Source organism: Dendropsophus ebraccatus, chromosome 1 (genome assembly GCF_027789765.1).
Source record: "Dendropsophus ebraccatus isolate aDenEbr1 chromosome 1, aDenEbr1.pat, whole genome shotgun sequence".
In the NCBI taxonomy this organism is placed as follows: domain Eukaryota; kingdom Metazoa; phylum Chordata; class Amphibia; order Anura; family Hylidae; genus Dendropsophus; species Dendropsophus ebraccatus.
Genome location: NC_091454.1, coordinates 174,288,199 through 174,313,420, shown reverse-complemented (window position 1 = coordinate 174,313,420; position 25,222 = coordinate 174,288,199). Strand labels below are relative to the sequence as shown.

The following is a 25,222-nucleotide window of genomic DNA, read 5'->3' as shown; positions in this document are numbered from 1 at the left end:
GAACATAGCCTTAAACCCTATTTATGCATCATGTCTCCCTCCTCCCCCCAGAAACCACCCACCCTACATCTCCATTCTAGCCCTCCCTAAATATTTTATCTCCCTTCCAGGCATTATCACAGTACAGTCCCCAGATGCTGCTCCTTTCTTATCTTTGGGATATCAACTCTCCCTTGCTCAGGTATCATTTCAACTCCTGGTATCACCCCTATCCCCCCACCTTCAATACACTCCTTCCACTACCATCATCTCTCCTCTACCCCCACCGCCATTTCACTCCCTTAGTATTATTTCTCGTCAACACTGTAAAATTTCCCCACAGTATCAGCTATCCCCTCCAACCCTATCAAATATCTTTTTCCACCTCTCTCTAGTATCATCTTCCCAGTAGTATCTCACCTATCTCTTGTGCTATCACCAGTGGGAGCTCACTCCCCAAGTATCATCTCCTTCCTAGTATTATCCCCTCCCCCCTATTATTATCTCTTCACCAATATATCTCTCTACCTCAGTATTATCTATGCCTCAATATAAATTCTCAGTATCATCCATTCTCTTGTGGATGACATCATGTCCTCTACACATCTGCAGTATAGCATTGTCATTCTTACAACAGTAGCTGTCAGTGCCACCTAAGATGGCCATACACCTTCATTAGCAAATACACATTAAAGTGAATGTACCAGTTGGAGTAGTGAATCCCCCTTCCCCCCCCACACACACTACCTGGTCAGTGCTGGTGCATAGATCCTGGTGGTGCAGTCGATTTTTTAAAAACACTGCCCGCGCCAACCAAATAGGGGGAAAAAATTCACTACTTCAACAGATACATTCACTTTTAAGTGGTTGGGAGAAAGAGCTGTCAGATTAAAGGGGTATTACAAATTAAAATAATTTCCTGTGGACAGCAAAAAGGTGTCAGGTCTTAAAGGGGTTATCCAGCGCTACAAAAACATGGCCACTTTTCCGCCTACTGTTGTCTCCAGTTCAGGTGCAGTTTGCAATTAAGCTCTATTTACTTCAATGGAACTGAGTTTCAAAACCCCACCCAAACTAGAGACAACAGTAGGGGGAAAGTGGCCATGTTTTTGTAGTGCTGTATAACCCCTTTAATGAGTCTGACCGCTGGGACTCCTTAAGAAGGGGGCCCGAGTTGTGACTTTAGCAGCAAGTACCGCATTCACCCCCCTGGTCCATTTATTGTCTATGGAGATGCTAAAGGTTGCTAAGCATTATACTCAGCTATCATCGGCAGCTCCATAGAAAATTCATAAGAAATACTTGGCCCCCCATTTTGGACATCACAATGGGTCCCAGTGGTTGGAACTAGAGATGATCGAATTTGCCGAAGTTTGGGTTCGTATGAACCTGAACTATCGGCTTCTGATCCCCGCTGTCTGCAGCCTCCGTGAACAGGGTGGATACAGCCTTACAGACCGCCCAGAAAACTGGGATACAGACATTGGCATAGGCTGTATCCCAGTTTTTCAGGCGATCCTTGCAAAAATGTTGATTCCAATTCAACAATCCCGATATCCTTTATGAATTGACAAACTAAGTATTTTCTAAAATGATATAACTTTACAATATACAATGCAAAAACCTTATTTGCAGAAACTAAAACCCCCCTTTAAGTGCACAGTATAATATAAAACTGCAAAGCAGTGAAATGTGTTCTTCTACTCGACTTTATCCACACCTGTCACACCGTGTGATGAGTGTGGTGAGAATACTGGATACTATAAGCTGGACATCTCAAGAGACCTGTGTTCTCAAGTGCTGCCATCAAACCTAACTGTTCCTATAGCAACATGTATCACATGGAGTTTGTCTTTCTCTACCTGCATTTAGAATCTTCAAAGACTTTTCCATTCACCTTACGTTTTACGACTTTTTCGAGACAGTGAGATATCATGTCCCAAGTTGAGTAGCTGTCTATTGACGGTGTGTGAGATGACATGAATAGCTATCTTTTTAAAAGGTCATTGTAAAAGTCACTTGTAGGAAATGGTAGAAAAATGCCATCTCATCATCGGTATAGTGCTAGTCTGCTGATCCCGTTATTCTTCATTATAGTCATTTAAAGCAGAATGATTCCCCTCATACAACATTGGTTTAGCAAAATTATATTACTAGCCTGCACTTGATAGTATTTGAATGGAAATATGCTATATAGATTCCTGTGCTTATTGACATTATTTTCATTATATGGCATAATTACATCTAGAATATGATCTACTTTGGATAATAAGATGTGTGACTGAGAATAAGATATTGTAGGAACTATTCAGTGAATCTGATCATGTCTGAGCTATATAAAACTTTCATGATCCAATCACTACAATGTTAGACAGAAACAGTGATGACCTTTCTGCTGGTCCCAAAACACCGGTCTGTGGACTGGGCCGCAGAGGGTTCACCTCTGGTTTGTGGTGCCGGCACCACCGCTTAGCAGAGCACACGGTGCAGGTAAGATGCAGTGTCCCATCAGGTCTTAGGGTTAAAGGGACACTGTCATCACCCCTTTCTGTATGAGGACTTCTCTACACAGCTGTAAAGCCTAAAGTCTGCAGCTTTCATACCTTACTTTTATTATTATTATTATTATTATTATTATTACTATTATTATTATTATTATTATTATTATTATAGATTTCTTGGTGCTTGGTCCAGTAAAAAATGCTTTGTTTTGTTAGTAGTTTGTGCCACCTGGACGGGGCTTCATGCCCATAGTGCCACTCAGCTCCACCCACGTCAACACTGTAGGCCCCACCCCTATGTAACATCATCAATGACTAGGCCCTAACCCCCCCCCCCCCCGCTGCCATTGGACTGAGCCACAAAACACAGCAATCACTCAGCTTAAAGAGATCAGTAAAAAAATACAATTAAGTACTCACTCAGGAGTCTCCAGATATCTCTCCAGGGAAGGAAAGACTGTTGCCAAGGGGGTGCCTCGCCTCGGAGATGACCAAGCCACCCTGATACATAGCCCCTTAAGTCCCACTTGGTTGTGAGTATTGGAAAATAAATAAGTAAACACCAGGGTGGCCCCTTTTTGTAACAGAGTTAGACTTTGATGCAAAAGCACTGCATTGGGGATGAGGTGGAGGTTTTGCGGTGCTGTCTGGACAGTGACGGCAGATCTGCTGCTGGTTAGGTTTCACATGAGCCTGCCTTACCACACTGCAAAAATTGTTCAGGAAAGGTTCAAGGGCAGGTCAAAGAGATTTAAAGTGACTCTGTACCCACAATCTGCCCCCCCCCCCCCAAACACTTGTACCTTCGGATAGCTGCTTTTAGTCCAAGATCTGTCCTGGGGTCCGTTCAGCAGGTGATGCAGTTATTTCCCCCAAAAAATACTTTTAGGCTATGTTCACACAACATGTGAGACCGGCCGTTCCGTGACCCGGCCGGGTCACGGAACGGCCGGTCTCTGCAAAGATCATCCTGGCCGGTATTGTAGTACTGGCCGGATGATCTTTATAGCCATAGTGTTCTGATGCGGGGCATCAGTGCGCACCGGCATCAGATCTTCCCATAGTGCACAATGAAGCAAGCGTCCGGAGCCGCTCGCTTCATTGTGTGAACTGACTGGATTTCCTACGGCTGCAATTCACTGAATTCATGTCAGTTCTTTGCGGCTCAGCACGGGATCCCGGCTGGAGCATACACGATGTGTATACGCTCCGGCCAGGATCCCATAGAGGAATAGGCAATGTTCCATGCTGCATAAAGTAAGGCCGTTGTTCCCGATGGGAACATAGGGTATGGAACGTAGTGTGAACATAGTCTTAAACTTGAAGCCTGTGCTAAATGGGAGTATCTGTGCCCCAACTTTGCACCACCCCTCCATCCCTCCTCCCCACCCTCTTCATCATTAGGAATGCCACTGAAACATTTTCTCCATGCTGAACATTGCACAGGTTTTTTATTTTATCATGTTAATTAGTAATAAAAAAAAATCTGTTACCAATAAAAAAAACTTTGCAATCCTGCACTTTACTGTGATTTTTGTTTTTATCTTGCTATAAAAAGAAAAAAGTGTAAACTATTCTGTCAATACAGCTTCATATCTATAGAGTGTGAGGACTTGTTTTTGTGGATGTGGTAATGGTACCATGGTACGCATAATGGTACGCATAATTTAATATGGAGCCATCACATTACAATAGAAACCGAGCTAAAAAAACAAAACATATGCCACTGTGACATCACCACAAAAGTAAATCAATGATAACAATAATAATGATTATAAAGACACTCATTTAGATATTACCTCAAAAGCCTTGGAACTATTTATGACATTACCACAAAAGAACACAGCCGCAGAAGACATAAAGAATGTAAAAAAAAAAACCACAACAAAAAACTATTGAGACATTGACAGAAAAACACAGCCTTGATATACACAAAAACTTGTGACATTACCACAATAGCTTATTTACAAAGGGTTTTTATACTATAATAGAACACTGACTAGCAGAAAAGGCAAACACTATTGTCTAGGGTGTAAAGAGCTGTTGTGACATCAAAACAGATCACAATTAGTGATGAGCGACTTTTTAAAAAATTTGGTTCGCCAGTTCGTGAATTTTTGGCATAAAATTTGAGAATTTGAGAACCGAACCTTAACAAACCATACTATAACAGCTAAATAGTTCAGCTGTTTTAGTGCAGTTTTGGTGCACAACTTATCTGTCCACATTACCCCAGTGTCCTTTTCTGTTTCTCCAGTGTCTTCTGTGCCTCCAGTGTCTATAGCCGCCTCCAGCTTGCTCAGTCAATACTGACTGAGATGGGACAGCCCCGCAGCTAGGGAATGGCTGAGTGAGCTGTCACTCTCTGGACAAGTGATAGCCTGCTTAGCCAATCACTGGCTGTGGTGCGGTCCCATGTTAGTCACTGAATGGCTGAGCGGGCTGTCACTGCAGAGATGAGAGTGACAGCCAGCTCAGCCAATCAATCACTGACTGAGACGAGATAGCACTGCAGCTAGTGATTGGCTGAGCAGACTGTCATTCTTGTCTGGAGAGTGGCAGCCCGCTCAGCCAATCACTGGGGATTACAAGAGGCCGCCCGGCACACAGGAAGCACTGTGTGTGTCGGGGCTCTAAAGAAGACGGAAGGAATGTAAGTGCAACCCCCCTCCCCAACAGAGCACCATCTAGCCCTCAGTGGGTTAAGTGGGGATGCTATGCATCTTCCATTAAGCCATTGAGGACCAGACCTCAGTTCAGACCTGTGATTGAACACCGGAAGTCATGCTGTCCCATAGAGAATGCATTGTAAAGCGGGACTTTCGGCATTCAAACACAGGGGACAGAAGAGGGGTCACAGGAGCAGATAACGTGAGCGAGTGCCAGATTTGAATGGCGTCGCCGGTGAGTATATGCACCAGCACCTACTGAGGGGGGCGGGGGGGGGGGGATTGGTGGCAAAAAATAAATAAATTGTGAACTGCTTCTTTAAGAAGAGGGAGGCTGTACATCCCTACTTAACCCACTGGGGGTCAGACTGTTCTGTTTGGCACCTAAAGGGTTAAGTAAGGATGCAATGAATCCTCACTTAACCCCTTGGGGGCTATACTGAGCTATATGTAAAGATGCTGCATACTGTAAAGAGCAAAACATCTGTCAAAATGATGGGCGTTCTACTCTGGCTTTTTTGTTGTGTGTCTCTCCTGTTTTTGATATTGTTATCTTGAGAGTTATATAAAATGGCTAACACTCACCCTCTTCCAATATTACCCCAGTACCCAATGCCATAGGGGTATACTCCAGGACTATAAGTACCTGGCTCTCCCCAGTAACCCTGGTGCAGTGGGTACTGGAGTAATAATGGGGGTTAGTGTTAGCCATTTTATTGGCTAACACTAAGCCCCGGCTTATCAGACAGCTTACACTACAAAGCCTGTAGGAAATAAAGACAAAACAAAAGGACAAAAGAACACAAAGAAAGACAAAACACAAGTGAAAAATATTTTTAATTAAATAAAAACACCCCCACACCCCTCTTTGACCATTTTATTTAAAAAAAATCTGCTGTGCATCAACGTGGACCACAGGATCTGGTGTAATCCGCAGGATATGATATCTGAAAAAAAAAGAAGAGACACACAAAAATAAGGCAAGAGCAGAACACTTTTCATTTTGACAGGTGTTCTGCTGTTTACGGTATCTGTACAGATGTCTGCTTACAGTGTGGCACCCAGAGCTCAGCACTCTGAATTTAATGTGTGCCGGGTTACTCATCCTCAAATGGCCTTTCAGCAAATCAGTGGCTGAGGCAGTCTTCCACCTAAAGGCCATATTACACAGAATGATTATCAGCCATATTCGGCCAATATAGGCTGTCACGGCTGATAATCGCCCCATGTAATAGAAGGCAACGATCAGCCGACATAAAAGATGTCGGCTGATCGTTACTGTCGTTTGCCTTTTAATATGTTGAATGACAAACGACTGTGATAGCAGCGATCTGCTGCCCCGTCGCTCCGTGGAATAAGAACAGCGACAGCAGACTGTCACTATCCTCTATGGGCTGCCCGGAAGATCTAGTGCTCGCCTGCGCAGCCCCGCTCACTGCTGCCTCATAGCACCGGCAACGAGTGGGGAATGTGGAGAAAATGAGCACTGGCAGCGCTCATTTGCTCCTCTAAGTTGTCCCCTATAATAGGGACTAAAGGCATTGCTTTCATTACTTATTTTATATCACACCTCATGGTGCTTGTTCTGGTAAAAAGTCATTTTTATCCCCTGTGGATTGGTCTATGTGGGCGGGGTCTCGCGCCCTATGTGCCACATCACTCCGCCCCTAGCACTACTTAGCCTTGCCCCATCCGTGATGTCATCGCCGCATAGGCCATTGGGGCTATGACGTCATGGATGGGGGCGGGGCTAAGTGGCGATAGGGGCTGAGCGATGTGGCACATAGAGTGCAAGGCCCCACCCAAATATACCAATCCACAGGTGATAAAAACGACTTTTTACCAGAACAAGCACCATGAGGTGTGATCAGGGCCGTTTCTGTGGTCTCTGCCGCCTGAGGCAAACCTCAGGCGGCCGCCCCACACTAGCGACCCCCCCTGCCTCCCCCCCCCCCCCACCACCACCACTCATTCACCACTGTACCCCGCCGGGCTCCCGTCAGCCAGCATCTCCCTTTGCCCTTCAGCCTGTGGTGAGTGTCGGCGAGGGCTGCAGTCGGATCGGTGCGCGCGGGAGTGCCTGGGGGGGGAGGGGTTGGGGGGGTATTCCTATAAGGGCTGCATTCCCATGTCGAGGAATGCCTGTAACCGGAGTCTCCCCCGCCCGGACAGCATCTGATAAGATGCTGAGAGCGGGGGAGAACTCTATTGATATGTGCCGCGCTGTAATGACAGCACCACGCGCGGCTGATTCATTACAGCATCGCACGTATCAGTACAGTTCTCCCCCGCTCTCAGCATCTTATCAGATGCTGTCCGGGCGGGGGAGACTCCGGTTACAGGCATTCCTCGACATGGGAATGCAGCCCTTATAGGAATACCCCCCCCCCCCCCCGCGCGCTCCGATCCGACTGCAGCCCTCGCCGACACTCACCACAGGTTGAAGGGCAAAGGGAGATGCTGGCTGACGGCGCGGGAGCCCGGCGGGGTACAGTGGTGAGCGCTGATGACAGGACAGGCAAGCGGCTGCAGGGCTGCTGTCTGCCGCCCCCTGCAGGAGCGCAGAATCTGCCGCCTGAGGCGGAATACTCATTCCGCCTCATGGCAGAAGCGGGCCTGGGTGTGATATAAAAGAAGTAATGAAAGCTGTAACATTTACCCTTTACACCTGTGGAGAGCAGTCAAAATGCAAATAGGGGGTGACAGTGTCACTTTAAGTATAATTTCCCAGAGGTGCTCTCCAATTGTAAAATGTAACGTTAACTGACTTGTTAATAAAATATCCGTATACGTGCTCATAAGCCCTCTTCCTGATGTTGCCCATGATTGGGTGAAACTAGTTGAGGGGCTATGCGGCTGTTCACCATTAGTCTAGTCTATTTACATTGTGATAGTCAGTAGTCTGCAGCTACATGTGACTTTCCTTGACCCAAAAGGGCCTTAAACTGTACGTATATTGACTATGGTAACTGAGTATTATTTAGTGAGCACATTTACAGACCTTTTATTAACGAGTCAGTAAAAGTTACGTTTTACAATTGGGGAGCACCTCTGGGTGTGTTTTGGGCTTATGGCCCTTATACATTTTGTTTGGATGGTCATATCCACCTAGACTTGCTCATTTTAGTTGGCACATTTTTCTTTTGAGTGTTGTCCATGGATTTCAGGTCCGCTCATCCGGAAGGTGCACTTGTTAAGGCTATGCAAATGCTTTTCACACCCTTAAGGATGCCCCTAGACACAGAGATGCAATCCCCTTCCCGTCTATTGCATTATAGCCACCAATTTCTAAACAGTATATTACATTATTTCTATTCAGTTTTGCTTTTATAAATAAAAAAATTGCAAAATTAGAATGAAAATATGTTGTATTAAGTTAACACATAAAGTAGTAAAAATAGCTGGTGGCTATATTGCATATGACTATATTTATTTTACTATATATTTACCTAATACAGCATATTTTTGTACTAATTTTGCTATTTTTCTTTTAGAAATGCATAACTTAAGCGAAAATATTTTGCTTGTTTTTGGTAAATTTTAAAAGAAAGTGAGCAAATATTTACTTAGTCATTGAAGCAAATATTTGCAAACTTCGCAGCGGATCCAGCTTTGCTGTGTTTACTTTGCTCATTCTTAATAAAAACCTATAAATAAAGACATTTAGTCATAGTATATAGTGACCGCACAGAAGTAAAATGGCAGCTAATAAAATACATGGGCCACAGTGATATCATCACAGTACGACACAGCTTACTCTATAATGAAATGACAGGTTATTTTTGTCATCAACAATATAGACTACAGCATTGGAATACCAACAAACATTATTGTGACAGCAATACAAGACCACCTAGAGATAAAAATAGAAACTATTGGGATATCATAATGCGGTGAACATAGTAATGGAGCAGGTTCAGCTCATACTTGTTGCCTCACTCACTCAACGGCAGAGAGCTTGCATAGTTCACGGTAGCTTAGAGTGGATCAGTGGACCCAAGTGTCCCCTTTGTGTCACTACAAAGTTTTTAGTAGTGATTGGCTCTTGGATATAGAGGGTTAGGTGTACTGAGTTGTAGTTGTAGCTGGATGAGACTCAGGGGCAACGTCCTGTCCACTCCTTTGCTGTTCTCCATGCTTGTCCTGGGGATGCCTGTGTTTTCCGGTGTCTTCTTCCTCCTTCTGCTGTAATGACACCTCTGGCCACTAGGGTGCACATGTGGCCAACTGCTCTGGATTTATACAGGCAGCTAGTCTCCACCTGCTACTGCTGTATGCCAATCCGGAGCCGTGGAACCTATTTAAACCAGGTCCACCTTCCCCTCCCTGCCCGAGCTTTGTTGAAGGGCTGCATTCTAAGCAAAGGTGCCTTTCTGTGATCTTATTGATTCTCTTTGTTTCCTGACCGACATCTGTTTTCTGGATTATGCGTCTTGCCTAACTCTGTCTTTACCCTCTACCTTACCTGTTGCTGATTGGCTGACCTGCAAAAAACAAAGTTTCAGCAGCACGAGAAAAAAAGAATGAGGGTGCAAGTCTCACCAAACCGGACCCAGGTTCGTATGCAATATCCAAGAAGATGTAGGAGACCGCACTTCCAAAAAGAATATCCACTTTATTCACACCAATGCAACGTTTCGGCTATATGTGTGTAGCCTTTCTCAAGCAGTGATACAAAAGCACTCCAGTGTCGGAGTATATATGCATGTGTACATAATTAATCAATCAAGTGAAAATAAATATATAAACAATGTGAAAAAATGTGATCAATAGTAGCAAAATAGTGCATCAACACATGATTTCATAGAGAACAAGTAGGAGACCAAACTCTCATGGTCGTAAGTTGTGATAGATATAAGTACAGTGCAGAAACAAATATGCAAGCATAATGAGGTGACATTCACAGCTGTGATAACAAACAAAAACAAGAATACATACATACAAAGCGCCAGAGCAGGGAATCCACATGGAGAGACCGCACCGGGAACGCTAGCGTCGCCCGCGGATGACGTCACACTCGGCTCTGCGCCCGGACCACGATAAGACCACATGACATGGGGATGTCACGTGATCAACGCGATCCCGGGCGCATGCGCCGGGCAGTCACCAAGCCAGCAGCGGCACACGCATGCCCAGTGGGGGCCAGAGGAATCAGCCACCATATTGAAAAAGGGAAAACTGCCCTTATGCAAAGTATGGGTCGAAATATGATACTAATAAAGAATATGGCAAAGGCTTAAACGGACTGTAAGCGATGGAAAACTCATATGGGTGTAATTATGGGCAAAGGTATGGGGAGAATTCATATTAGTATATCTAATAAGGAATAATAAGTGCGGACTGACCGGTACCAAAATGGAACATAGGGTAAAAGTGTCACCCAGACCAGGGGGAGCAGCAGGTCAACAAAGGGTAAAAAGATGACTCACAACACCTTGCGGTCCCGTGAGCACCAATGTCCTAAGAACCCACCCCAAAAACTACACTAGTGCAGAAGAAATGGGGTAGGTAAAATGACCACATCTGCTCCCTTGTGGTAGCAAAACTGTATTTACACAGCTAAGACACAAACCCCATCCATGTGTCCGTACCTCGGGTCATACATCCTACGGCTTCAGGGGCCAAAGTTAGTTAAATATATAAGTAAGTAAATATAAAGACTGAATATAGTCACCCATAAATATATAAAAAGATTTAATATAGTCACCCATACAAAATGACAGTAACCGAAAAAGCTAGTGCATAATGCAAAAATAAATAAATAAATGCGCTAGATGAATAAGCCGTGGCATCAAAAAAAAAGGAAAAAAAGGAAATAAGGTCCATGTAAGGATTCAGGCAGATGCATGTAGTAGCTTGAAAACAATCCATAATCATTCTGAAAGCAGTTTTTCATTCTGCAAGAAACATAAGAGAAAGGCCAATCAATTTACAAATAAAGTATATACATATATGTACAATAATCAGTTTGTAATAAAGAGAGATCCCAACTTGGGTCAGTGGTAATATAAATGTAATAAAGAAAATGATGGGAGACTTATGTATCCAAGTGTTCCTACCATGGTGGGGGGGGGGGGAAGGGCAAAAGATCACAGCAAGGCATCAAAGGATAAAAAAAAGAGAGGAAAGAGAAAGAAAAAGTGAAAGTTAACCAGTGGCAGGTCCCAGTTTAAAGTCAATATTCATACCACCAGGTATGAGTGTCCCCAGCTTGTAGATCCACTCCAGTTCACATTTTTTTTAAACGGGCGATCCTATCCCCACCCCTTCTAGACCTAGGGATGTGGTCCAAAATAGCAAATTTGAGCTCGGAGACCAGATGGTTGTGTTCCATAAAGTGTTTGGGGACAGGCAACTCACATTTTTGGGTGCGTATGGTAGATTTATGTTGATTAAGACGTATTCTGCATTCTCCAGTAGTCTCCCCCACATACAACATGTTGCAGGGGCATTGTAGCACATATACAACGTACTCTGTTCTGCAGGTGACAAAATGTTTAATGGGAAATGGGAATGCAGAATACATCTTAATCAACATAAATCTACCATACGCACCCAAAAATGTGAGTTGCCTGTCCCCAAACACTTTATGGAACACAACCATCTGAGCTCAAATTTGCTATTTTGGACCACATCCCTAGGTCTAGAAGAGGTGGGGATAGGATCGCCCGTTTAAAAAAATGTGAACTGGAGTGGATCTACAAGCTGGGGACACTCATACCTGGTGGTATGAATATTGACTTTAAACTGGGACCTGCCACTGGTTAACTTTCACTTTTTCTTTCTCTTTCCTCTCTTTTTTTCATCCTTTGATGCCTTGCTGTGATCTTTTGCCCTTTCCCCCCCCACCATGGTAGGAACACTTGGATACATAAGTCTCCCATCATTTTCTTTATTACATTTATATTACCACTGACCCAAGTTGGGATCTCTCTTTATTACAAACTGATTATTGTACATATATGTATATACTTTATTTGTAAATTGATTGGCCTTTCTCTTATGTTTCTTGCAGAATGAAAAACTGCTTTCAGAATGATTATGGATTGTTTTCAAGCTACTACATGCATCTGCCTGAATCCTTACATGGACCTTATTTCCTTTTTTTCCTTTTTTTTTGATGCCACGGCTTATTCATCTAGCGCATTTATTTATTTATTTTTGCATTATGCACTAGCTTTTTCGGTTACTGTCATTTTGTATGGGTGACTATATTAAATCTTTTTATATATTTATGGGTGACTATATTCAGTCTTTATACTTACTTACTTATATATTTAACTAACTTTGGCCCCCTGAAGCCGTAGGATGTATGACCCGAGGTACGGATACATGGATGGGGTTTGTGTCTTAGCTGTGTAAATACAGTTTTGCTACCACAAGGGAGCGGATGTGGTCATTTTACCTACCCCATTTCTTCTGCACTAGTGTGGTTTTTGGGGTGGGTTCTTAGGACATTGGTGCTCACGGGACCGCAAGGTGCTGCTCCCCCTGGTCTTGGTGACACTTTTACCCTATATTCCATTTTGGTACCGGTCAGTCCGCACTTATTATTCCTTATTAGATATACTAATATGAATTCTCCCCATACCTTTGCCCATAATTACACCCATATGAGTTTTCCATCGCTTACAGTCCGTTTAAGCCTTTGCCATATTCTTTATTAGTATAATATTTTGACCCATACTTTGCATAAGGGCAGTTTTCCCTTTTTCAATATGGTGGCTGATTCCTCTGGCCCCCACTGGGCATGCGTGTGCCGCTGCTGGCTTGGTGACTGCCCGGCGCATGCGCCCGGGATCGCGTTGATCACGTGACATCCCCATGTCATGTGGTCTTATCGTGGTCCGGGCGCAGAGCCGAGTGTGACGTCATCCGCGGGCGACGCTAGCGTTCCCGGTGCGGTCTCTCCATGTGGATTCCCTGCTCTGGCGCTTTGTATGTATGTATTCTTGTTTTTGTTTGTTATCACAGCTGTGAATGTCACCTCATTATGCTTGCATATTTGTTTCTGCACTGTACTTATATCTATCACAACTTACGACCATGAGAGTTTGGTCTCCTACTTGTTCTCTATGAAATCATGTGTTGATGCACTATTTTGCTACTATTGATCAAATTTTTTTCACATTGTTTATATATTTATTTTCACTTGATTGATTAATTATGTACACATGCATATATACTCCGACACTGGAGTGCTTTTGTATCACTGCTTGAGAAAGGCTACACACATATAGCCGAAACGTTGCATTGGTGTGAATAAAGTGGATATTCTTTTTGGAAGTGCGGTCTCCTACATCTTCTTGGTGATTGTCTGACCTGCCCTAGGGTACCTGTCTCATCCTAGGTACTGCACTGACTCTTCTGCTGACAACCTGGCCTGCTGACTACGTATACTCAGCTCCTACTCTGTCTGGTTCTTGGGAACTAACTGCTGCTTCCCTTGGAACCACACTTGTGGATCGACCTGGTGACCTTTAGATGCAGAAGTCCATCTTCTGCATCCTGGAGTGAGAGAAAGGCTGACAACCTACAGTACATTTAGCCTTCGCTCACTGGCGTGGTCCAAAGCCAAACCAGTTGAGTAGCACAGCAGGTCCACACCTGCTGTCTGTTACAGTAGTTTTGCTACTGCTGAAAAACCACAGGTTGGAGTCCATTGCAGTGCAGAATTCTATCATGAAGCATTAGGGGTATTTGAGCTCACTTTGCCACAATCTCCGCCAAATATATTCTAATAGATGCACATTGAAAAAATACCTACCTAAGGAAGGAACCACATGCTTGAATGTATCCTAGATTAGTGTAGTTTAGCTGATAGTAAAATCTTTCATAGTCAGAGATTCATATTCTTAAAGTGACAGTATTTTAATACTAATTTCCCTGGTATTGTTTAATAAATCAGGCAGATGTAGCTGGGTATTTCCGCTCATGGCTTCCCTAATTTAGTTGATAAAATCCGCAGTATAATTACACATTCAATTCAGCACCAAGACTGATAGTTGATATTAATATGCGCCTGCTTCACTGTAACATTTCCATAGTTACATTCTTAATATGCTGATGCTAATATATTTTTCTTTAGTAAATTCTCAACATTACATTAAAAAATGAAAAGGATGTTAATGGCGGAGCTTTCATTTACTCCATCAGCACTCTCGTCTGTATTCTGTTATTACTCAATGGCTTCTTGCTATTTTATTTTAATAGATTTGATGATAGAAAATTTTGCTGATTACGCTATTCATTTGGTATTTAATACATCCATCCGAGTGATGACAGCGCAGTGATAGATTAATAATGTGCTGAAGCCAGTTGGAGTTAGTGCAAAGTAGTAAAAAGGATAACAAAATTTCCATGTTGTGAAAGTTGAAATCTGGGTCTCTAGAACACAAAATACAGTCGGGAAAATAGATACCTATAATAGTAAAGGGGTTGTCTAATAAAAATAATGGGGGAGATTTCTCAAACATGTGTAAAGTGAAACTGGCTCAGTTGCTCCTAGCAACCAATCAGATTCAACCTTTCATTTTGTAAAGAGTCTGTGAGGAAAGGAAAGTGGAATCTGATTGGTTGCTAGGGGCAACTGAGCCACTTTTACTTTGCACCATGTTTGATAAATCTCCCCCAATGTCTTTTCATATCACGTGTCCAGCTTCTAAAATCCATCATAAAAAGTAGATCACCAGGGGGTGCTCTGCCCATGTTACTAATGAGTACATTCATTGACAAAAAAATAAATAACGCAAAGGGTGTTCAGAGGCTACTTCTGGGTAGTGTCATTCTTTATGAGAGATCGTTACCTGCTAGGCATGGCTATGTGATGACATTATGTGCTAAGGGACACATTATTAAACTGAGGTGGGGGGGGGGGGCATAGTCATTTCTACAAATTGCCCTCCATCTAGGCAATTCAGACTAAGCTGTTAGAAGGTGTTGGTGGCAGTGATAATGTGAGGGCACATACACTCGACAATCTGGCTTCAGAGTAAAGAGGATTAAACTGCAGTATCTATTTAAGATCTGGTGCAGATCCGTTTTGAGTATGTACATGTAGGCCTTGTGTCTTTATTGTGGAGAGACACGCTATCCCAGCTGCTGTTGTGATGATCTGGGGAGCCATTGTTTATAAAGATGATTGAACAGCGCTGATGTTTTGGTTTGTACGAACTCGAACCATCGGTATTTGACTCCTGCTACCTTCCTGTTCCATGGGAAAGGTGGAGACAGCCCGAGTTCCGCCTGGAAAACAGGAAACCAACCTATGGCCCAGGCTGTATTCCTGTTTTCCAGGCGAGACTCGGGCTGTCTCCACCTTCCCCACGGAACGGGAAGACTGTGGGAGTCAAATACCGAGGGTTTGAGTTCATACGAACCTGAACATCAGCACTGTTTGATCATCTTTAATTGTTTATAGATGGTCACCTCTAGTAGTGATACGGGGGGCCACTAACAGATCAGTGATTTGTGCAGGATATCCTGTATCAACATGTGTTGCCTCTTATAGCAGGGCTCTCATAATAACTCTATAATAGGATTTACTATTAAAAGGTGAAGTCCGACGTATTATAAAATACGGCAGCTGGTAGGGGCAAGAAGGAAATTGATTACAAGTAGCAGCAGGACTGGCCACGGGACCCCTGCCGAAAGGCATTTTCCCCCGAGTTGTGATAACAGCATGACTTGTGGCAAAAGGCCTGTCCAGGCTGATGGACTGGCCGCTCAGCCAATCAGTAACTGGAGCAGCATCCGCCCCAGGTCACTGACTGGCTGAGTGGCCAGTCCATCATCTGTCTCATGTCTGACTTGGCTCTAGAGAGCCCAGATCCTGGCGGCAGTCCCGCGGCCGGTCCCACAGCTCACTGTGGGTACAGGAGAGGTAAGTTAGTACTTGTACTCAATTCCCCCTCTGCCCCTGCCGGGTTTTATTATCCGACTGACTTCTTCTTTATACGTCTTTATGCCTGTATATTACATATGCTAGCAGTCATTGAACAGCTCTGTGTATAGAGTCATTTGTTCATACCTGCTGTGCTTTTTAAATGTTTTCTTTTACAAAATAGTCATATATTTACAGTAAGGAAAAAGTATATATGACACTATGGCTTCACCTCTATTAATCTTATAACAGCAGTAATTTAACCTTTATGATGTAGGAGACAGATATGAGAAAGAATGTCAGGTTTAAGGGAAGAAATGCTGAAGCATATGTGAGTCTCACCTAATCTAATATCGACAGAGGCTACAATGTAGTACTTAGCATGGTCAACTAGGGATTAATCTGATCTTTTATGTTGCTATAGACTTGACCCTGCTGTCGTCATATTAAGCCTGAAAGAAGAAAGAATAATGCTGCATCAATAGCATACACTCTTATGGTTGGCTCATCATTCTACAAATCCGCAGTACCAGAAGGGACCACTAGAGGACTGTATCAAACAGCACAGGAATAGTACAGCTAGAACTAACATTAGATCACTGCATGCTGTAGACGTCTGCTATCCACAGGTGTTCAACCAGATGCTAAAGGAAAGATAGGAACATAGATTGCTGTCACAGCTCGCATTAAAGGTTGTCTGACACTAAAAAGAAAAGAGCAGCCTTGTGTTTTGTCACAAAAATTGAAATTCATATCAAAATAGAAAAAAATTCCACATATTGATGCTTAGAAATGACGACAAACTGTTATATAAAACCATTTGCTTATTAATTATTTGCTGGAAAAAAAAAAAAAAAAAAAAAAAAAAAAAATATATATATATATATATATATATATATATATATATATATATATATATATATATATTATAATTACTGAGGGAAAGGTTGGAATAATTCCAGAATGCAATATTTCCTAGGAGAATCTCTCAGACACACAAAAGAAAAAAGGAAAAATATCATTGACTCCTTGAAGAGCTGCCAAATCTCTCAGGTGCAAGACTGTTCTTAGGTCCATACATACAGGGGTATAATATAGGATCTAGCCTTAAATAAAAGCAGGGCACAAGATGTTTCAGAATTAACCTTCATTGAACCCTTTCACATTGCCATAATAGCTGAATGTTTATTTTTAAGGCTGTAGAAATAGTCATTTTAGGAAGAATGATGTACTTCGAATAACATCTAGGCAATTTACCACATACAGGTCTTTGGAAGTGAGAAAATGGAATGACAGCTATAACCTATGTGCTCTACAGAAGGCATCCCTACACATTGTCACTTTGTAGAATATTGGCCTTAAGTCCTCTTCCGTTTCACTTCAGCTAAGATACTAGTTTCCAAAACAACATCTACTTATTGATCCATGCATTTATGATCGATGCAGCTTATCTTACCCTCAGCAACCATTTATTACTGCAGGGGGAGGCAGTGCCTGGCCAATCATTTTAGCCATTGCTAAAGGAATGTAGCCTTTAATGGGGGCCATTAAAATAAAGGTGTCCACTATTGTTGACTGAGCATGCCTAATCGGTCATAGTGCTCGATTTAGCATCGGGTGCTAGGCTAAAAGTGTCCATACACCTTCGATCACTTGGCCGTCAGTACTTTTTTTGTTCTCATTTTTGTATATTACGTCCCTTAAAATGATGTTTAAATGAAATATACAAAAATTTGAATGAGAAAATAGGATTTTTTTTTCTGCTTAAAAGGGTTGTCCAGCAAAAATCTTTTTCTTTCAAATCAACTGGTGTCAGAAAGTTATATAGATTTGTAATTTACTTCTATTAAAAAATCTCTTTCAGTACTTATTAGCTACGATGTCTTCTGCAGGAAATGTTGTATTTTCAGTCTGACACAGTGCTCTCTGCTGACATTTCTGGCCGAGACAGGAACTGTCCAGAGTAGGAGAGGTTTTCTGTTTCAATATATTTTATTGAATTTTTTTCAATAGAGTTTTGCAATCAAAAGCAAATTTTTGCAAACAAAAAATACAACATATATAACACTTTGTATAGATAAGATGTAAAGGAAAAACAGAGGAGATTAAACAATAAACCATAAAATAACATGTGTTCAGATGGTATGTCTTTAAAAATATCCATAAGGGTAGAATAGGTTTGCAAGTAATATGTTCTTATATGCAATTATAACATATTCACAAACAGATATCAAGCAAATAATAAAGCAGTCAAAAAGAACTAAGGTGAAAAAAGTGGACTAGATGTCCATGTTGACCACATCTCTCTAAATTTTGTAATAGTATTGTTGCCATAGGCTATAGCCTCCTCATATTTATACATTATGTTTATTTCTTGAACCAGTTCTGTTTTAGATGGAATATTAGGTGTTTTCCAACGTCTAGTGAGTAATAATTTTGCTATTGTCATAAGTAAGCAGAATAGAGTCCTTTGTTTAGGTACTATGTGTTGTATTCCCAAGAATAATAATGCTAGTTGGGGTGTGATAGATATTGGATATCTAAAGATTTCAAGAATTATATCTGAAACTTCTGACCAGTACTTATTTACGAGAGGGCAGCTCCACAAAATATGTATTAAGGATCCTTTGTTACCACAGTCCCTCCATCGCATTTGCGAGGCTGAAGGAAACATTTTGTGGAGTCTCAAAGGGGTATAGTACCACTGTAACCTAGTTTTGATACAATTCTCAACGTGCGATACACAGTGGACAGCTTTATATGACCAACGAAAAGCTTGTTTCCAGTCCTCTTCAGAGGGCGAGATATTTAAGTCTGATACCCATTTTGCAAACGGGCCCATGGGTTCATATACCAGCAAGTTACCCAACAAACTATAAATATGTTTAATACCTTTTGGTTGCAAGTTAAATAGTTGTATAAGTTCAGAGCTATATTTCAAAGAGGTGTGTTTCTTTGACATTAGATAGTGCCTTATTTTTAAAAATTTATAAAGGTCTTCTTTAGCCAAATTATAAGTTTCCTGTAGATCTAAATATGTGTGGAGAATGACCTCTCGGAACAACTGGTTAACCTCAGACAAACCCCGTGCAATCCAGTTGGAAAGATCAATTGTGGGAATAGCAATATGGAGTATATCCAGTGGCAAGTGTGGCAATATAATATTTTGTCTTGTTCCAACCGCGGTATGAGAAATAATCCAAGTCTTTAAACTTGCCATTGTAGTGCATGAATACATTTTTGTGGTGGGTAGATGCCACAAGTAAGCATACATTAATGACTTGAGTGAATATGGTATAACTAAGTATTGTTCAATAGTCATCCAAGGAGGAACCGTACGGTTCTTAAACAAAGCGTACGTTTGGGACAGGATTATGGCTCTATGATATAATTCAATGTCCGGTAATCCAATTCCACCTGCTGAGCTATGTTTATAAAGTAATTTATATGATTTTCTGGGTCTCTTAGAATCCCATAAGTATGATAGCAATATAGTTCTGGTTGAAGAAAATAATTTCTTTGGTACACTTATGGAAACAGTATGAAATATGTACATCAATTTAGGAAGCAAAAACATTTTAAATGAGTTGAGTCTACCTAGCCAGGATAGTTCCACCTTATTAAATTGGGCTATATTAGAACGTAATGTGTGTAAGAGTGGCACATAATTCTCAGTGTAGAGACTTTCTATGGGGATTTGCTACTGTTCTGGACAGTTCCTGTCTCAGCCAGAGATGTCAGCAGAGAGCACTGTGTCAGACTTAAAATAAAACAACAAATCAAATCTATATAACTTTCTGACACCAGTTGATTTGAAAGAAAAAGATTTTCGCTGGACAACCTCTTTAACACATTAGAACTTGAGCAGTATGCTGACTATTGTATATTTTATTTAAACATCCCTTGGGAGGTCCTAGTACTAACTGTACTTTAATGCATTAGAACAGTGCTTAAGTGATAATTGCAAAAGGAGTGTTTCCCCATGTAAGCCAATAGGTCCCTACTTTAATTAGTGATGTCAAAGTACATCTAATTCTGTAATACACTGGGGTGCAAATTAAAAGCACAGCATGAGAGCTTTGCCAGTACCACCTTCACTGTACCACAGGCAGTTAACCAAGGAGTTACAGCACTCATTAAAGTTTATATTAAAGATTGTCTGCCATCTTTTTATTTTGCTTCTTCTCTGGTGGTGCTCGCCCCTCACTGGTGACCACCTCGCATAGAATGGCCCTCTCTTCCAAGACAAGGATATGTCCACTCTGCCAATTACTGGCTGTGATGCACCTGAGCCAGTAATTGACTGAACTTGGGCAGTGTTGGGCAGCCTGGATTTACTAAAAAAAAAAAAAATCTAAATATTGGACAACCCCTTTAAGGACTTAAAAAAAGAGAAAAAGTTGCAAGTGCTTTTTAAAAGCATTTTATTAGCTAAAATCCAATGGATATTGCTCTAGTCGTCATTAAGGGATTCATTCAAATGCTGTGTATTAGGTTACTCCAAGGAATCATACTATGGCTCCTTTAAAATACCTTTATATGTCTGCAGAACACCTATCAATTTTCTGTCAGGTTCTGTATCAGTGAAAAAAATGTACATATGTATGTATGTATGTATGTATGTATGTATGGCTTGTCCCATTAACATGGTACTGTGGGAAGAGGGGTACATGTGTGTAGCAGCACACTGCATAGTGTCAATACATAATTGTACAGGATTTATGGATAGAGGCTTTGTCTTGAGGGTCCTAAAGGCCCTATTCCATGGAACGATTATCCCGATAATCGTCCAGTGGAATAGAAGGCAACGATCAGCCGACATTGTTCATGTCGGCTGATCATTGCTTCGTTTGTCTTTCAAACATGTTGAAAAACAAACGACTGTGATAGCAGTGATCTGCTGCAGTCGCTCTGTGGAATAGGAGTGGTGGCAGCAGACCGCCACTATCCTCTATGGGCTGCCCCATCAGCAATCACCCGGGCAGCCCCCCCGCAGCTCCCCGCGGCCCCTCCCGCACTCACCCGCTCGCTGACGCCATATGGAATGGCGACGGCAGCGAGCGGGGAACGAGGAGCAAACGAGCGTTCATAGCACTCGTGTGCTCCTCACTGTCGGCCCGTGGAATAGAGCCTTAAGTTCTACACCCAGTTGCATTCGCATTATAAAAGGGATTATCTGATTATAGGTTAAGCCATCAATATCAGATTGGTGGAGGTCCAATACCTACATTCCAGTATTTGAAAGGGCCATGGTTCTTGTGCAAGCTTTGTTTACACTGCTTCCTATTACAGTGGTCCCTCAACTTACAATAGCCCAAGGTTATAATATTTTTAAAATACAATGTTTTTTTCTGGACCAATGGAACTTGGGACCACACTCATCATACAATGCCACAGACAGTCCAGATCTGCGGCACATGTGAATAGCTAAACCAGTTAGACCCATGAAGGTGTTCATTTTACTGGTAAACCCCAGTATTAGTGAAGTACATGCACTGGCTGTCTAGTAGCGCCTCCCTACAGTATAGTGTGATACTACATGTCCTGTACTTCTCTTTACCTGTGCCAGGATGAGTTTCTCCTTTAGGCACCAGGTGAGGGCGACTTTATTTTATTTTTCTCGGACCCTGTGTGATCTGTATAGGACCCTAAAAACCCTCATGTCCTCTACGTAGAATGTGATTTACGGCTTCCAGTGGCTCCTTCTGACTTGTATTTAAGGACTTGCTTTATCCATGTTAGTTATCTGCTTATTTTTCTTTAAACTTTTATTTTTTTCTCATTTTAGGATGACATTATGGAAGCTTGTACCAGTGCCAGTTTTTCATAGAGTTTTGGTCTCAGGGTGCAATACATTCAGTGTACAATGGTCGTCCTGGAACCAAATAATATTGTAACTTGAGGGAGTGCTGTACACACCATAATAGTTGTGTATTCTGACCTGAAAGCTGTAATATCATGTAGAGCTTTTATGAATGTGATGGTTGACCATGGTCAATCCAGACCTACGGGGCTGCTGATTATAAGATCCTATATGATTTCAATGATCTTACATAACTTCTAAAAAATAAAACCAACCATCCCACTGTCCGGCTTAAAGAGTTTTTATCAATCACTCAAATTCAGCTTCAATGCATATGTAAAGCATTAACATGCATTAGCATTAAGATTAACATGAGCCCACATTGATATGTAACATTTCTAAAAACACAGAGACCAGCTGAATGATATATGTAGATTACAGAGTTTAATACACCCCATACAGCCCTCTATGCAACATTTATGGATTCACTGCCTAGTATTAGTCAGTTCAACAGTCTGTGAACATCTATCATTTGCAAAGGGAATAAGTTCCAATTATACACTCAAAAAGTTGTTGCTGAGCAACCATAGGTCTGGAAAAAGCCAATGCGGCGTGATGCAGGTTACCTTCCACTCCTGTTAACATCTTTGCAGCATCTAAAGAGAACACATAAGGATAATGAAACACTGTAAAAGCTATGTTGAGCCTTTGCCTGGAAATTACCTGTTGATTCTGTGCATAGCATAAAAAGGATCTGGAGGATGAAAGAACATCTCTGTGCAAGCAATGACTGTCAAAATAATAAAAACTCTGCCATGTCCGACTTTACAAAGGTTGCAAAGTAATTGCAGCACATCTAGGGTTTAACATTGGGCATTTGTCAAATAAATTACACAAAAGTGGCAAAATTACTAAATGACCAAATAATAATCCTGACAGAAGAAAAAAAAAAAAGTCATTGGTTTTCGACAGAATTTGTAAAACCTGATGCCGAAGTCAGAATTCTTAAACTATGAAATGCAGTAAATTTTATGGGCACTATGTTATCTAATACATCTTATTAATACACTTCTATGTTGAAATGTAAATAATCCTGTTACATCCTTACCTGGCCATACTCCACAGATATCCTCATGGTTGCCTGAAGCGCTTCCCTGGACCTCCAGGAGCGCTCTCTAGCAGCTACACAATGCAGGAACTTGCTCTGGGTCCTCTGTGTCCATCTGTGTGGTGGTCACAGATACCTGGCGGCATCCCAAGCTACCCGGGTCGCAGTGGGTTCACGCCAGCAGTAGGAGAACTCAAAACTCCCAGAAGCTGTGCTGCAATGTATTGAATGAATGTCAGTCTCTGTCAGTCAAATTGGCTCTTATCATTTGTTCCTTGTAAGGCCGGTTCTGGACCGGACCCCTTACCTATACAACATTCCCTAGTTCCCATAGTTCTTGCTGGCTATTAGACTAGTTTACTAGTGTGCCAGGGTCTCCATATCTTTTTCCTGTATTGTAACCTGGCTTTACCTGACGTTTGCTCTGTCTCCTACTCTTTTGGATCTTGTTTTTGTACCTTGCTGCCCATTTGGTTTGACCCTAGCCTGCTGAATATCCCTCATATGTAAGTTTGTTTTGTCCTTGGTTAGTGTTTCCACGTTACAGCAAGTATGGATCGTCTCCGTGGTTGTCCACAGTTGCTTGTTGAGGATTGTTGAGGCAAGTAGGCAGTGTCAGCTGCTTGGAGCAGATAAGGGCTCATTGTCTGTGTCCTTCCCCACCACTTCACAAGCTACTCTACCTACATTCGTAACAAAACCTATAGGGAGTTTATGAAGCTAAATGTGCAAGAGTTTCATCTTAACAATTGGTATGGAAGGCCTCCACGTGTATTGTGTGTTACTGTGTACTGTGGACACCTACTTCAACGGTTTTGACACATGTTGCAGAAAGAAGGATTTGCTAAAGATATCTGTGTAGAATTTTTCTATGTAGAAGTCAACAGCTCAGGGCTGCATCCAACTTCTTCAGCAACTGGTATTCAAATGCTGAATAATTGGACTCAAGCATCCTCGAGTTGCACTCATCTCTAATCATGGATATACATCTGGATAATGAGAATAGTATCTAAATAAAACAGCTTGCCCTAACTCATGTTGTACTCCATTGCCAGAGGTTGTCAAAGCTGCAATGGATTTCTTAGTTTTTCAATGAAAAAAAAACAACTATAATATACATCTGTAACGTGAGTTTTTCTTTTCTCGGTATAGATAAAGCCTGTTAAAGTTGTGAAAAACGATTACAAAACATAAAACACATCGACTTTGCTTTATACCATGTGCAGCTGTTGTCAATTAGGGGTTCTCATGAGCCCCATTCACTGCTGCAGCTGTACAGGCTGATACATTTAACGCGGTGTGTGGCGTCTAAACAGCGTTAAATCACTGTTATTGTTGCGGAAGGAAATAAACTGAATTTGCACTAGCCAACAACACACACAACTAGTAAAATCCCAAGAAACTAGAAAACTCACAATCCCAAATCATGAACAATGTATACATGGCAATTTTAATTCTGATACATTAGATATAGCAAATGTTTAATAATTTACAAACTTTGTTGGATTATCAGATTTCACGGATTGTTGGCAGCACAGGACAGGTCAATCGATTTTTTTCGTTCAGCAATGGAGTTAAAACAGGAGGAAACAATACCTAAGGTTAAATAATTTAGTTAGGTAAATAGTCACAGCTGGGAAGGTAGATAATAGGAGGAGAAGAGAGGAGCCTAGAGACCGCTACTTGTATTAAGTCAAATACTGACAGTGAACAAGAAGAAGCGTGGGAGGGACTGTCTGGAGAAAGGTGGTCCAGAATGGGTCAGGTTAGCTGAAAGAGGAAGAAAATAAGAAAAGCTTACACCTGATGTGCACATTGCTTTCTATTATAGTCTGTGTGTCACTTACTTGTCAAAAATGATGTTTCCTACTGTATATTCATGGTCAGAATACTACTTAAAAAAATAATAAATTATTAAAGTCAATGTACCGCTATAATTGCTCGGGTATGTGCACACTGCGAAACCCACACCCACACTGCGAATTCTGCAGCTCGCCCCTGCTCGCATTTCCGCCTGTGCCATAGACTCTATTCTATGGACATTGAGATTCCACCCGAAGAATGAACCTATTTTTTACAGTGGAATCTACATGACCATAGAATGGAGTCTACGGAACTGGCGAAGATGCACGCAGCAGCAAGTAGGGGTGAGCTGCAGAGTCCGCAGCAGGTGATCCACCCAGGTTCCATAGTGTGCACATAACCTTAGGGTTTCCATATTAACTTTATTGGCGCCACTACACACATTGTAACGGTGCCATCTGTTCCTCCCATTGCTGC

General features: G+C 41.9%; 1 protein-coding gene and 1 long non-coding RNA gene across 8 annotated transcripts in view; one reads left to right on the top strand and one right to left on the bottom strand.

The window, feature by feature from the left end:
- AGBL1 (AGBL carboxypeptidase 1) overlaps window positions 1-25,222 on the top strand; it is a 449,865-nt gene that overhangs the window by 159,298 nt on the left and 265,345 nt on the right. The gene's annotated exons all lie outside the window — the stretch shown is intronic.
- Window positions 22,356-24,715, bottom strand: LOC138780202 (uncharacterized). The gene is made up of 4 exons (XR_011361226.1): window positions 24,648-24,715; window positions 24,440-24,538; window positions 22,943-23,156; window positions 22,356-22,490 (listed from the first exon to the last, which is right to left on the bottom strand). It is a non-coding gene; the product is annotated as an uncharacterized lncRNA (long non-coding RNA).